We start from the raw sequence: 13,688 nt of genomic DNA, 5'->3' as shown, positions 1-13,688 counted from the left end.
CAAAACTTGGATCTAATGACAAGACAAATTGGAAACCAACACGTGTGCTTCGAGCTCCAGTGAAATCAAAGTAAACATAGCTTTACTGAAAAATACAGACTATAGAAGAAGTGTTTGTCTTTTTGAACGAGTGACTATACACAAATAGCATTTGACGGTTTCTTTTGTGTGCCGTCCTATTCCAGTTGCTGGTCTGTGCTGCTACATACATTTGGGAATATTTCCAGTTAAATTTATATTTCTCACTGAGGCGAAACCTCTGAAAAGTCAAGGCAGCCTAAAAAGACTAACTCACCATTGTTCCTGACGATTAGTGCACTTCAAGGAAAGTAGAGTCAAAACGCTGAGCCGAGGGATATAAACGCGAAGAGCCCTTTCCTTCTCCCGTGTTGATGGCAGGGGCTGAAAAGAGAATCTGTTCGGCACTCGGCGAAGTTGTCTGCCGAATCACAATACTTAGCCTAGGTGACCAAATCGATCCGTGTGTAAAGTCAGTGTACATGGCGCCTTCAAGGAACACACACATACACACACGCACACATGCACTCTCTCACACACATAATAATACAGACAACCGTGCGGACATGAAGCTCATCTAAATGACAATAGTTCATTAACAGGTGTTCGGGGATCCCAAGGCGGGGCGTCGTTCAGGGCATCTGGCTCAATAGACTGGTTCTATGATAATAATTATTCAAATCTATGGACATCGTAACCCTCCCCCTTCTTTGTTTCTCACTGACTCTCTCATTTCATTTCATTTCATTTATTTCCACAACTTGCACAACTGGTTAAAAAAAAAAGAGAATGAACAATACAGGACAACATGTCAATCATAATATGCAATACAGGGTGTGGAGGAAGAAGCAAAGGCCATTGACCTGTCAAGGCTTCTCCCTAGTAAACAGCAACAATTATGACACAATACCAAAAAAAGAAGAACAAAACAAATCAAAAACAAATCAAAACAAGACAAAACGAAAACTACTGATATGTACATATATTAGCATAAAGGAAATTATTACAGGAAGGCATTATTGCACGTATATGAATTTACGACATATTCTTTATATTTTCTCTTGAATGCAGATATAGAGACACACTGCTTAATATCATTTGGGAGACTGTTCCACATCTTAGGGCCAATATACATTATTGTGGATCGTGAGAACTCATACTTGAAATTGGGCAATCTATAATCTTCCCCCCGTCTTGTACGATATCTACTTACTTCATTATTCTTTACAAAATCAAAATCATAAAAACATGGCAACATATTATTTCTAAACAGATACATAAAACAGACAGTTTGGGACTTATTAATATCAAATATTTTCAGAAAATTTAATTTTTCAAACAGATGACTGGAATGCGAATATGGTTTCGAGTTCGTTATGATTCTTATTGCACGCTTCTGAAGAACTAAAATTCGATTCAAATGGCATATTGCACTGTTCCCCCAAATGATATTGCAGTAGGTAAGGTGCGGCAAGATCAAGGTTTGATAAAGTCTAATAAGTATGTTGAACGGTAAAATATGTTTTAGCCTATTCATAACACCGATTGTTTTCCTTATCTTCACACAAACCATATCAATATGTTCCTTCCACATTAATTTTTCATCAATTACTACACCCAAGAATTTCACTGACTTAACAAAAGAAATCTTACAATTATCAATACATATATCAACTTCATTTACAATATATTTGTTTCTAGGCTTAAAAAGCATACAACATGTTTTATCCACGTTTAATTTAAGTCTATTTGCTTGAAACCAATCATTAACTAAACAAAGTTCATGATTAAAAGTTGAACAAAGAACATTCATATCATTACCAGACAAGAATAAACTAGTGTCATCTGCAAAAGCAATAGTGTGAAGTAACTTACTTGAAAAATGCAAATCATTAACATATAAAAGGAATAATAAAGGCCCTAAAACAGATCCCTGAGGAACACCAATATTTACACAACGATATGTAGACGATATACCATTTATGGACACATATTGCACTCTATCACATAAATAACTCCGAAACAAATTCAATGCAGTACCTCTGATACCATATATTTCCATCTTTTTGATAAGAATACTATGATCCATACAATCAAAAGCTTTAGACAAATCTAAAAATAATCCAATCAAAAACTTCTTATTTTCAAAAGACTGTGCTATTATATTATTTAATTCCATTAAAGCCATGTATGAAGAATATCCTTTTCTAAAACCAAATTGTTTCGAATATAAAATATCTCTTTCAAGTAAAAATTTCATTAGCTGATTATATATCAACCTTTCAAATATCTTCGAGAAAACAGATAAAAGAGAAATAGGTCTATAATTTGTTAAAAGATCTTTATCACCTCCTTTGTGGACAGGAATAAGTTTTGCTATCTTTAAACACTTTGGAAACACACCATCCTTTAAGGATGTATTAAACATATTGCACAGGGGATTTACAAATAAAATAATACTCTTCTTTATAACATAACTATCAATATCATCATATCCAGGACTTTTACCTGTTTTTAAATTTTGTACAATTTCGAGAATATCACATACTTGTATAGGCCTTAAAAACATAGAGTGAGGATTATTACCTGTTGATAAAAATTTCGTAAAATGAGAAGAGGTAGATGGAACTGTATCTACAATTTTTGAACCTATATTACTAAAAAATACATTAAATGTATCAGCAATGGCATATTGATCACACAGAAATTGCCCGTTCGGTTGCAAAATGCGATATTGCACTTTTTCCCTCACCTTACAAAGAAGCCTGTTTATAATTTTCCACGTACCTTTGATATCATTATGAACATTCTTAAATTTATTATAATAATAATTTCGCTTCTTTTGACGTAACTCAGCATTAACTTTATTTCTACATGCAATATAAACAGCCTTTCGATACTCTGTTGGGTTCTTTAAATACTTCGAATACAATACATTTTTCTTATTACACATTTTCCTAAGAGTATTATCAAACCATGGTTTTTTATATTGATTACACTTCCGTTTACTTTCAATAAATGGAAAACACTGATTATAAAATTGAGTTACAACTTTCATAAATTTATCAAATTGATCATCAACATTCCCCTGCATTACATCATTATTCCAATCAATCTCATTTAACTTTTCACAAAATTGCATCATATTATTATCACAAATATTGCGTTTATAAATCTTTTCAGAACTTTCAACATTACCGAAATCATAATGACAAAATACAGGCAAATGGTCGCTTACATCTGTAACTATAATCCCTGCCCTTTTGACTATTTCAGGTCTATTTACAAAAATATTATCAATCAGTGAACTTGAATATTCAGTTACTCTAGTTGGTTTAAGTATCAATGGACTAAATGAGTACGTCTTGATTCAATACTGTCATTAAATACATCAAGATCTTTACGTATTACAAACTTTACTTCATTACTTACATAAAAACCAACGCCACCACCTCGTTTCTCCCTTCTCTCGCTACCCACGTATGAGTACCCATCCAAAGGCATCACTTCATCTTCTGTTAACCACGTTTCGGAAAGAGCAATAACAGAGAATTTATTTTTCGCGGATAAAATTATTGTTTCAAACTTATGAAAATTCTTTTTAAGACTTCTGCAATTAAAATGAACCAATGTAAATGATTTACCAGTGGTGAAAGATATGTTATTATATTCATCTGGCAAGAGATATGTAGCATCATTGACAAATTCATCCTGAAGACTCCTCACATTATCGATATTATCATATCTGCAATCATTGCACTCAGAATTATTGACATTTAATGTAACACTATTTTGCCTTCCACATAGAATACATCTGTCGTATGATGACATAAATCAGTACCACGAACAATTAGACACAAAATGGGTTGACACGAATATAAAAAGAAATACAAGCAGTAAGAAATCACGAGGGGAAAAAATCATTGATACACAAAAGAAGTGCAATATCAATAAGGGTATATATGAGCATTGAGTTGAGTACGGTAAGTATGAAGAAAGAAAAAAAAAAGAAAAAAAAAAAAAAAAAAAAAAAAAAAAAAGGAACGCGATATGTCTCTTATATTCCAGAAAAAAGTATACAGTAAATTGGAATGCAACATCACTCTCATTATCTTTTATATTCCCCGATCGCTGCGAAATTAACAGAGAGCCATTCAACTTTCCAAATAGTAACCGTTTCTAGTCAATAGAAATTCGTACACATTTCTTTTCATACAGCCTTATAGCATATTCACCTGCTCCAGCCAATTATATTTGCTAGGCAGGAATTCGCTTAGCAAATCACCGATTGTTGCTGGACAGGCCAAGCCTCAAAAAGGCAATCTTTTATGAACACAGCATGCATAGAATTTACATTCATTACAGAATCGGTCTATTCATTCAATACTTGAAGATTAAATTGGCGTCATCAGGAAGCTGCTGTGTTGGGCAAGCTTCTGGTAAACATTATGGTTAGCGAGAATGACATTTGTGGTAAATGTATGCATGGAATAATGTCTTATTATAATTTATGTCACAACAAACACTGACGAGACTGTGATAATAGGATACACCAGTTAACTTGTAATACATGCACACCTTTACAACAAAGCTTCTATCATGGATAACCAAGACCTTTACCTGAGGGTTTGCCCGACATGGAAAAACAGATTAATTGTGAAAAGTGGATTGCAAGTACCGTATTTTAAACAGGATTCAGTTGAAAACTAAGGTGTTGCAATAAGTAGTAGGTTCTGGCAAATATTTGTAATAATGATGTTAAATATGTTATTAAACTCACTTGTAAAGGCATCGCATCGAAGGAAATCAGGAGAATCAAGCCAAATTAGAGTACGACAAAAAAATTAGTGCGCGCGAGTGAGCTGAAATTTATAAATGTCCTCGTCATCATCACGTATTGTTCTTATCTTTTTTTATATAAATTCTGGCGAGCGAGCGCAGCGAGCGAGCTGAAAATTTTTGTATTTCAGCTTTATTTTAATACAAAACATGGAATTCTTGTCATTTTTTTGCTCATTGAATCTCACAATTATAGTGACGACCTTATAGATAACGATTTATACCAACAAACTGAGGACTTGATAAAATACTCTAAATTAGTACGAGCGAGTGAGCCGAAATTTGTATATTTCCGCGTCATCATTAAGTTTTGTTCTTATCTTGTTTGATTTGTTGTTGTTTTTTTGCGCCCCCCCCCCCCCGTACATGTATGTTCGAAACCGTTGTCGCCCTCTTTTGATCCAATTGGCGATCGCTTCAGAACGAATGAAATTGCAGCCGCTGCTCCGTGAAACATTTTGCCTGCTAAATATAAAATGACACGTGTGAACACAATAGACACTGTCATTTTGTCACCATCACGTTTTGTTCTATACCTTCTTTTTTATATAAATTTTGGCGAGCGAGCGTAGCGAGCGAGCCGAAAATGTTTGTATTTCAGCTCACAGAACATGGAATTTTTGTGTGAACACAATAAACATTGTCATTTTGACCACGTCATCATCATGTTTTGTTTTTATCTTGTTTGATTTGGTTTTCTGCCCCCCCCCCACCATTCTCCCTCCCCCTTCCGGGCGAGTTTTCTTTTTTTTTTTTTCTTCTTCTTCTTCTTCTTCTTTTTCTTCTTCTTTTCTTTTTTTCTTCTTCTTCTTCGTTTTTTCCTTTTTTTTCCTTCTTCTTCTTCGTTTTTTTTTTTTTTGCGCCCCCAAGGAGTGGCGCCCGGGGCACGTGCCCCCTTGCCCCCCCCCCTAGATACGCCACTGTATCCACACATCACACAGAATTCCCAAACTTATCCACATACGTCAAGTAGGTGCATCCACGCACGCAAATACAACACGCTCTGTAATGCCACGTGACTGTAATGCCAATGTATTCTTGTGAAGATCCGTTTGACTGTTGTTGTTGTTGGTGGTGGTGTTTTTTTTTTTTTTACCAAGACAAAGCTTCAGAATTTGGGAGGGGGCATGATACGAAAAGAAGAAAGACAAAGGAAAGAAACAAAGACAAACGCAAATTTCAACAATTCTTACTTGCTTCAATCTCGCATCATTTCATCTTCCATCGATTTCGTATCAAACGTAAGTATACTCTCATTCTCTGTAAAGAAACAATGGCCACCATCACTCAAATAGAACACAGAATATTAATGTAAAAACAAAGAAACGCACTTGGCAAAACTTCTGATAGCACCTGAGCAGCTTTATTCTCTTCTTTGGCGGTTGACATTGCCATTCATTGCGCGCGCGATCACCTGATTATTTTTGATTTAGAGTTTGCGAAAGCATTTTTCAATCGTCGTCGTCGTCGTCGTCGTCACAGTCGTGGCAAATTCTCGTCATCCATCAAACTGGACGCGCTGTGGAAAATCATTGTCCTCTAATACTCCTCGCCCTCCTCCTCCTCGCCCTCACCATCGACGGAGTCGGTACCGACCTCCTCGTAGTCCTTTTCCAGGGCAGCCAGATCCTCACGAGCCTCGGAGAACTCTCCCTCCTCCATACCCTCTCCCACGTACCAGTGGACGAAGGCACGCTTGGCGTACATCAGGTCGAACTTGTGGTCCAGACGAGCCCAGGCCTCAGCGATGGCCGTGGTGTTGCTCAGCATGCACACGGCACGCTGGACCTTGGCCAGATCGCCACCGGGTACGACGGTTGGTGGCTGGTAGTTGATGCCGACCTTGAAACCAGTTGGGCACCAGTCGACGAACTGGATGGTGCGCTTGGTCTTGATGGTTGCGATGGCGGCGTTGACATCCTTGGGGACGACATCACCACGAAACAGCAGGCAGCAAGCCATGTATTTGCCGTGACGAGGATCGCATTTCACCATTTGGTTGGCGGGCTCGAAGCAGGCATTGGTGACCTCTGCAACGGTCAGCTGCTCATGGTAGGCCTTCTCGGCAGAGATGACGGGAGCGTAGGTGGCCAGAGGGAAGTGAATACGAGGGTAGGGCACCAAGTTGGTCTGGAACTCGGTCAGATCGACGTTGAGGGCACCATCGAATCGGAGGGAGGCGGTGATGGATGAAACGATCTGGCCGATGAGACGGTTCAGGTTGGTGTAGGTGGGACGCTCGATGTCGAGGTTGCGACGACAGATATCGTAAATGGCCTCGTTGTCGACCATGAAGGCACAGTCAGAATGCTCAAGAGTGGTGTGAGTAGTCAGGATGGAGTTGTATGGCTCAACAACAGCCGTGGAGACCTGAGGGGCGGGATAGATGGCGAACTCGAGCTTGGACTTCTTGCCGTAGTCGACGGAGAGACGCTCCATGAGCAGAGAGGTGAAACCAGATCCGGTGCCACCGCCGAAGCTGTGGAAGATGAGGAATCCCTGAAGACCAGTGCACTGGTCAGCCAGCTTCCTGATCCTGTCGAGGACCATATCGATGAGCTCCTTGCCAACGGTGTAATGACCACGGGCGTAGTTGTTGGCGGCATCCTCTTTGCCAGTGATCAGCTGCTCAGGGTGGAACAGCTGGCGGTAGGTTCCAGTTCGGACCTCGTCTGCGAAGGTAGAAAAAAAGTGCAAATCATCCATGAAAGTATTTGATGTGTCGGGCAATCGTTGGATAATTGTGTTAGGATTGTTATTAAAAAAAAATACCTTAATGAGAAATAATGCTTTATTTAGACATGTTTGGAATCTTTGAATATTTTCAATGCACCCTGATGAATTATCCTAAATAACCACATGATATTGTCACTAAATTTCATCGATGAAATGACTGATCAATCTCCTTGACATTGATATACATAAGAAAACAATGAAAAATTATGAAAAATATATACTACACAAAAAACAACATACCAAATTGAAATAACTCATTTATTGAAAAAGGGATATCATCAGTTGTATGATGACCCTGAAAGCATAAAAGTGGTTCTACTCCACCCTCTTCTACAACATGACAGCATCAATGGATTGATAAGAAGGTCTTACCGACAACTGGCAAAATAGTTGAGATAGCTGCCGCTTTCATCGCACATTTAAATCTAATCATATTACATATACACATTCAGTTACACTGAAATGGCAAATTTTTAGTGCTTACCGACAACCGTGGGCTCGAGATCGACGAAGACGGCACGGGGAACGTGCTTGCCGGCTCCAGTCTCGCTGAAGAAGGTGTTGAAGGAGTCGTCACCTCCTCCGATGGTCTTGTCCGAAGGCATCTGACCATCGGGCTGGATGCCGTGCTCCAGACAGTACAACTCCCAGCATGCATTGCCGATCTGGACACCAGCTTGTCCGACGTGGATAGAGATACATTCACGCTGTAGTGAAAAAAAAAATGGTAATCAAAGATGCGATGATACTTCGAGAAATTAAAAACAGTGCGATTAGGGTAAAATTGCTCTCCCCCTCTCTTATCATTGATTAAGGCATTGTCTCTCGCATGAAGCTGTAAATGGCTACATGCTTTGGGGTGTTTTTTATGTGTCTTTTTGTGCTGCAAAATTGACCGTGGTGACAATTATTGTGAACGCCGCTGGAGAAGGGTTCACACCTGACAGTGTATTACCGCTTAAAATTGACAGAAATTACACAAAGAGAAATAATTTCATCGATATCAATTATCACATTTTCCATAGACTCATTCAAGAAATCGTCCCTGAAACCGCCCCCAAAAAACAAAAAAAAACAAAACAAAACAAAACAAAACAAAACAAAACAAAAACACGCCACTTAAAACCATACTTGTGCTGGAAGAAGAGTAAGTTATATAGGGATGCACGATACCACAGAAAAGGACTCGGTGCCAATGGATAACTCAAGTGGATCATTTTTAGATACCATTATTTCATAAGGTTTTTGCTTTTGTTTTCTTTATAATGGGGAAGATTTTTTTCCTGTGTATCTTAAGCCATGATTAATCGTATGAAGCCATCAATATTACACGACTTCTATGCTAGAGGTATTTCAGTTTCAACATTTTTGGATGAAACTTTTATCTTGCACTGGACTGATGTGAAAAATAGACAGCACCAAATTAAACCATTTTGAATTTACATCTTTATTGACTAAATCTTACTACACAATAATTATGTTTATATACATGTATATACATACGTAAATATATTATGTATATACATACATATATATATATATGTATATATATATATATATATATATATATATATATATATATATGTATATATAAAAGAGAGAGAGAGAGAGAGAGAGAGAGATTTCTTTGTAACACAGACATTGAGATTTTCTTTACTGCCATTACCGTATCCCAAATTAACTTAGTATCTGGCACTGTCTGGTTGAATCCTTTGAATATCAATGGCAGTTAATGTGGACAATTAAAGGCGAAATCAACTTTCATATACCTTTGATATTGTTTTCTGGTTGCTTGCCATCTGACTACTTTTTTTTTTCTTCAACAACAGAATGATAAAACTCTTGAAGGCCTATATTTCTCGGGTTCGTTGTTTAGTAGATATGGAGTCCCGTATATTTGTAATATGACAGCTATAGGTCATTGGAAATTTTCAACGTTTCATGAGGCATACTTTCAAATCCAGCTATAAACCTTAGGGCATACTCTTCCATGTCCTATACAAAAATAATTTAGGAGCCCTATGTTTAGCAATTAAGAAAATTATGATTTGAGAAAACATTTAAAAGCGAGACATTTTCTCGCTCCAGAGGTTGAAAGAAAGTGTAGTGGAACATTGACTCAAATGTAGCACACATTATTAGAAGCTCTACAACATTTAAACCATCATTTTTTGGTCGCTTTTTGTCTTTCCAAACTCCTGAGTTTTTAGAAGGAGGACGCTTTTAATAGTTGGAATTGCAAAATTTAGTTTTCAGGAGTTAGCGCATTGAATCCATAAAAATCGTCTATGGGTTTGTTTTCCTATCTACCATCACGTTGTTGAAAGAAGAAGAAGAAGAAGAAGAAGAAGAAGAAGAAGAAGAAGAAGAAGAAGAAAAAGAAGAAAAAAAATTGTTTTCAAACTTACCATGTTGGATGCTTATGTTGTCAAAGAGTTTCTGAAGTTTTTAAAGGACGCTTCTTCTTCTCCTATGGTGATGGTAGGGTAGGAAAGAGCCTTTGTGGTATTTACTTGGAAACCACCTGCCTATATACACTGATATAGGACCCTTACTTCTAGGATATCGATTGATCCGATTGACCAATGGAGAGCGCAAATAGAGCAAATGGCTGAGCGCACCAATCTAAATGATCACGATGATAATGCCAAATGCAAGGTGGTTTACTTTCAAAAGAATATCCCTTCTCTGTTTTTGTCTCCTACGACACACTTCTCAGTGAGGCATGTTTTTGACTTCAACTGGCTTCACAGTCAAGAGCATCAGATCGACTTTAAAAGATGCTTCTCGGACATAAATAATTCATGAGAAACGTTGGCATCTCTTGTTGATTTTTGACAACCAGCCTTAATTGGCAACGTACCTTTGCGTCTTTACACAATAGCAATAAGTACATACCTACGGATTGACACAAAACACAGGAAATTTACTGTGATGATACTTACTTCTCATTTGACATTGCATTTTATGTATTCTTCTATAGATAAATGACACCCGGAGAGGTCATAACCTTTGCCCTTTACACTTTATGGTAACAACTCACGCAACCCCTCCAAAGTTTACATTAAAGGTGATTTTTATACTCACACACTACCGGAAAAATTCAAATCTACAGATACGTGTATATTTCTCCGATGACCATGATTTTTATCCATATTTGTTTGCATTTATCCTCAATGAATACATTCAAATACTGGGAACTCAGTACAAATACTTTTGCTACCAAACAAACAAACAAACAAAATAATACACGAACAAAATACTACAGGTTTTTGGTTGGAAAACAAAGACCCTGTAAGGAATCTAAACGCGATAAACTTGGTCAGATACAACTTCTGCCAAGGTGTTACATAACCTGCAATTTAGCAAACCAACGTACGTACAAAGGCCTATTGATTGGGTTGGAACGGGGGCGGGGTGATTTAAACTTCCGGAAGATTGCTTGGCAACGATACTCTTTGTTTGTTTGTTGATGACGTATCACACAGAAGTAAGGTGGGACCATGGAAAAATTTGAAGTTGATCTTCAGGAGCATAATCTACAGAACTGTAACCCAGCTTACCCAGTGTTACGACAGAACTGCTCAGGAATTCAGAGACATTTGAAAGGCGCATATCTGTGATTTCATTCAGATTTGTCTGATATAGCACCGATAATGAACAAAATTAGCATCGATATATTAGGAAAAGAACTGTTTTCCTTTTGCGTTAAGGGTATAATAAGTGTTTCTGTGTTTAAAATGGACCAGTTTCACAAGGCGTACAAATTATATACGCACGCTTTGATATGAAAAAGCTGTTCCCGAAAGCCCCAACATTTTCTACGAGGATTCTCAGTGACTTATGTGACCAGTGATAACCAAGTAATGACCAAAGTATGTAAACTAGACTCTGATTGTTCAATCCCCCTCCCCATCTTAAAAAACCATATAGTTGCTGGATTTATTCCAACACAGGACAACTTAAGACTATATGTTTTGGCGTTTTGTACCGAAAACGATGTAAGAAATCATACAGAGAATCCCATAAGAATTCATTTTTTTTTTTTTTTTTTTTTAAGGACAAGTACACAGCCCGACCAGACACCGTGTGGAGCGTGTTTTTTTTTTTTTTACAGTGACTGGGTTGTGTATAGTTGACGTTCAAGAGACATGACAGACGATTTTCATAACTTCATATCATGTGTATAGTCGTGGTAGTACATAAATCGGCAGCTCCATGTATACATTTGTGGAATTTATTGTGGTTCTTGAGCAGAGAAACAATGCTTTGAAATACCATAAACAAATTACACTGAGCAAGGATGATGACATAGAAGGCTCACATATTTAAGAAATGTGGCAGTGTAATTCCATTACAATACCGCTTGCTTTACGTGTTCACCTGTGTATAATCTATGCATGCCTTCTTCTTTTGTTCTGCTTCCTTGAGCCCCAACTCATGCATTCTTATGGTGACCCTGCCATGTCATCATCCTTGTTCATTGCAATTTGTTCTAAATTTCGAAAATATTCTCATTTTACATCACAATTATCATAAATTCTAGAACTCTGTCCTCAGTATAACTAATTCATAGTTGTTCAAATGTAAAAAATCTGAAAATCATTCGGAGATCTCTTAAGGGTAACATTTCCCCCTGCTTATTGAAAGTCAAGTGCTCTTCTATTATGCGGGGGGAAGTGAAAACGTGATGAATTTACTTTATATTTTCTTTTTTTTTTAATCGTTTTCCATTACGTGTAAAATTACTTGTTTTTTGCTTTAATTGTAAAATTTAACATTATGGCCCGAATAGTACAAAGGTGATACAATCGAAACCATGGTTTAAACCATGGACAATTTGCATGGAGCGCCTAGTGTCGCATGGACTATTTCGTTACGAAATCAGTCATTTCGTCGACGAAATGACCAGTTCGTTGACGGAATGTTTATTAAATTTTGTTACGGCTGCGTTCACATAGAAGTATTCGGTATTCGCTATTCGCTATTCGCTATTCGGTATTCGGGCACCGAATACACCATCACCCGCACCGTCAACTCACCATCCCATGCAGTGAGGATTTCTTCCTCCTACATCCTAGCAAATCTTATTAACAATTTCTAAACTGCATCAGAATGTCAGTCTACATGCTTATTTTTGCTAAAGGGCAAATCCAGACCAAACGTGTCATTATTTCATAAACGAGAGACGATATACGCTGCAAGAAAATCGAACAAGCTCGATTCCCACTTTGCTATACTTTTCGCAGCTATTCGTACTTTCGAATAGTGCCCTCTTATGTGAACCGGTGTGAGGAAATCCTATCGTTCGATTCATGCTATTCGCGTGCCCTCGAAAAACGAGCCCGAATACCCGAATAGTATACTTCTATGTGAACGCAGCCTTACGAAATGATCATTTTGTCGACGAAATGACTGATTTTGTAACGAAATAGGCCATGCGACACTTGGCGCTCCATACAAAATGACCATAGTTTAAACCATGGTTTCAATTGTACCAGGTTAGTGAATTCGGGCCTTTATGAATATCTGTCACAACTTGGCGAAATACTCGAGTCAGCACTGGCACCATGACTTCATGTAACCTGCACACGTCAAGCTACAGTTATATCACTGGTTCGAGGAATCTTTAAAAACCTGAGAATTTCCTTCCATATTTTGGGGGTGACTTTTCGTGAAAAATTGAGTATTTCTTCATAACACTTAACCACCATTACCATGGTATGGAATGACTGCATATATATATATATATATATATATATATATATATATATATATAATGTTCAATTGTATTTTTACTATTTCTATTAGCTGGTTGTACTGGTATTCTGAGCAATTTAGCAATTTCATTGTTTGGTATAAGTTGACCGAATTGTCGTTAAATGTTTTATCACCAGTTAGACAATCAATACCGTTACTTGTTAAGTTGAAATCGCTTTCTGGGAAGATGAAAAGAATACCGAACTAATTTATCCCAACGAATAACCACATAAAAAGTGTTAACATTGTTGGATTTACTAGTCCTTTCACAAACGGAATGAATTGCGCTAGGCTAAAATCCAAGAAGGCTATCATGTCCCCACTCTACACAATGA

At 37.5% G+C, this 13,688-nt stretch overlaps 1 pseudogene; it reads right to left on the bottom strand.

Moving 5' to 3' along the window:
- Positions 1–6,396: 6,396 nt before the first annotated feature.
- LOC140242554 (tubulin alpha-1D chain-like) lies at positions 6,397–8,295 on the bottom strand (annotated as a pseudogene).
- Between the last annotated feature and the right edge of the window lie 5,393 nt (positions 8,296–13,688).

This window comes from Diadema setosum, chromosome 19 (genome assembly GCF_964275005.1).
Source record: "Diadema setosum chromosome 19, eeDiaSeto1, whole genome shotgun sequence".
Classification (NCBI taxonomy): Eukaryota; Metazoa; Echinodermata; class Echinoidea; order Diadematoida; family Diadematidae; genus Diadema; species Diadema setosum.
The sequence above is the reverse complement of the archived record's forward strand: the minus strand, read 5'-3'. Positions and strand labels throughout refer to the sequence as shown.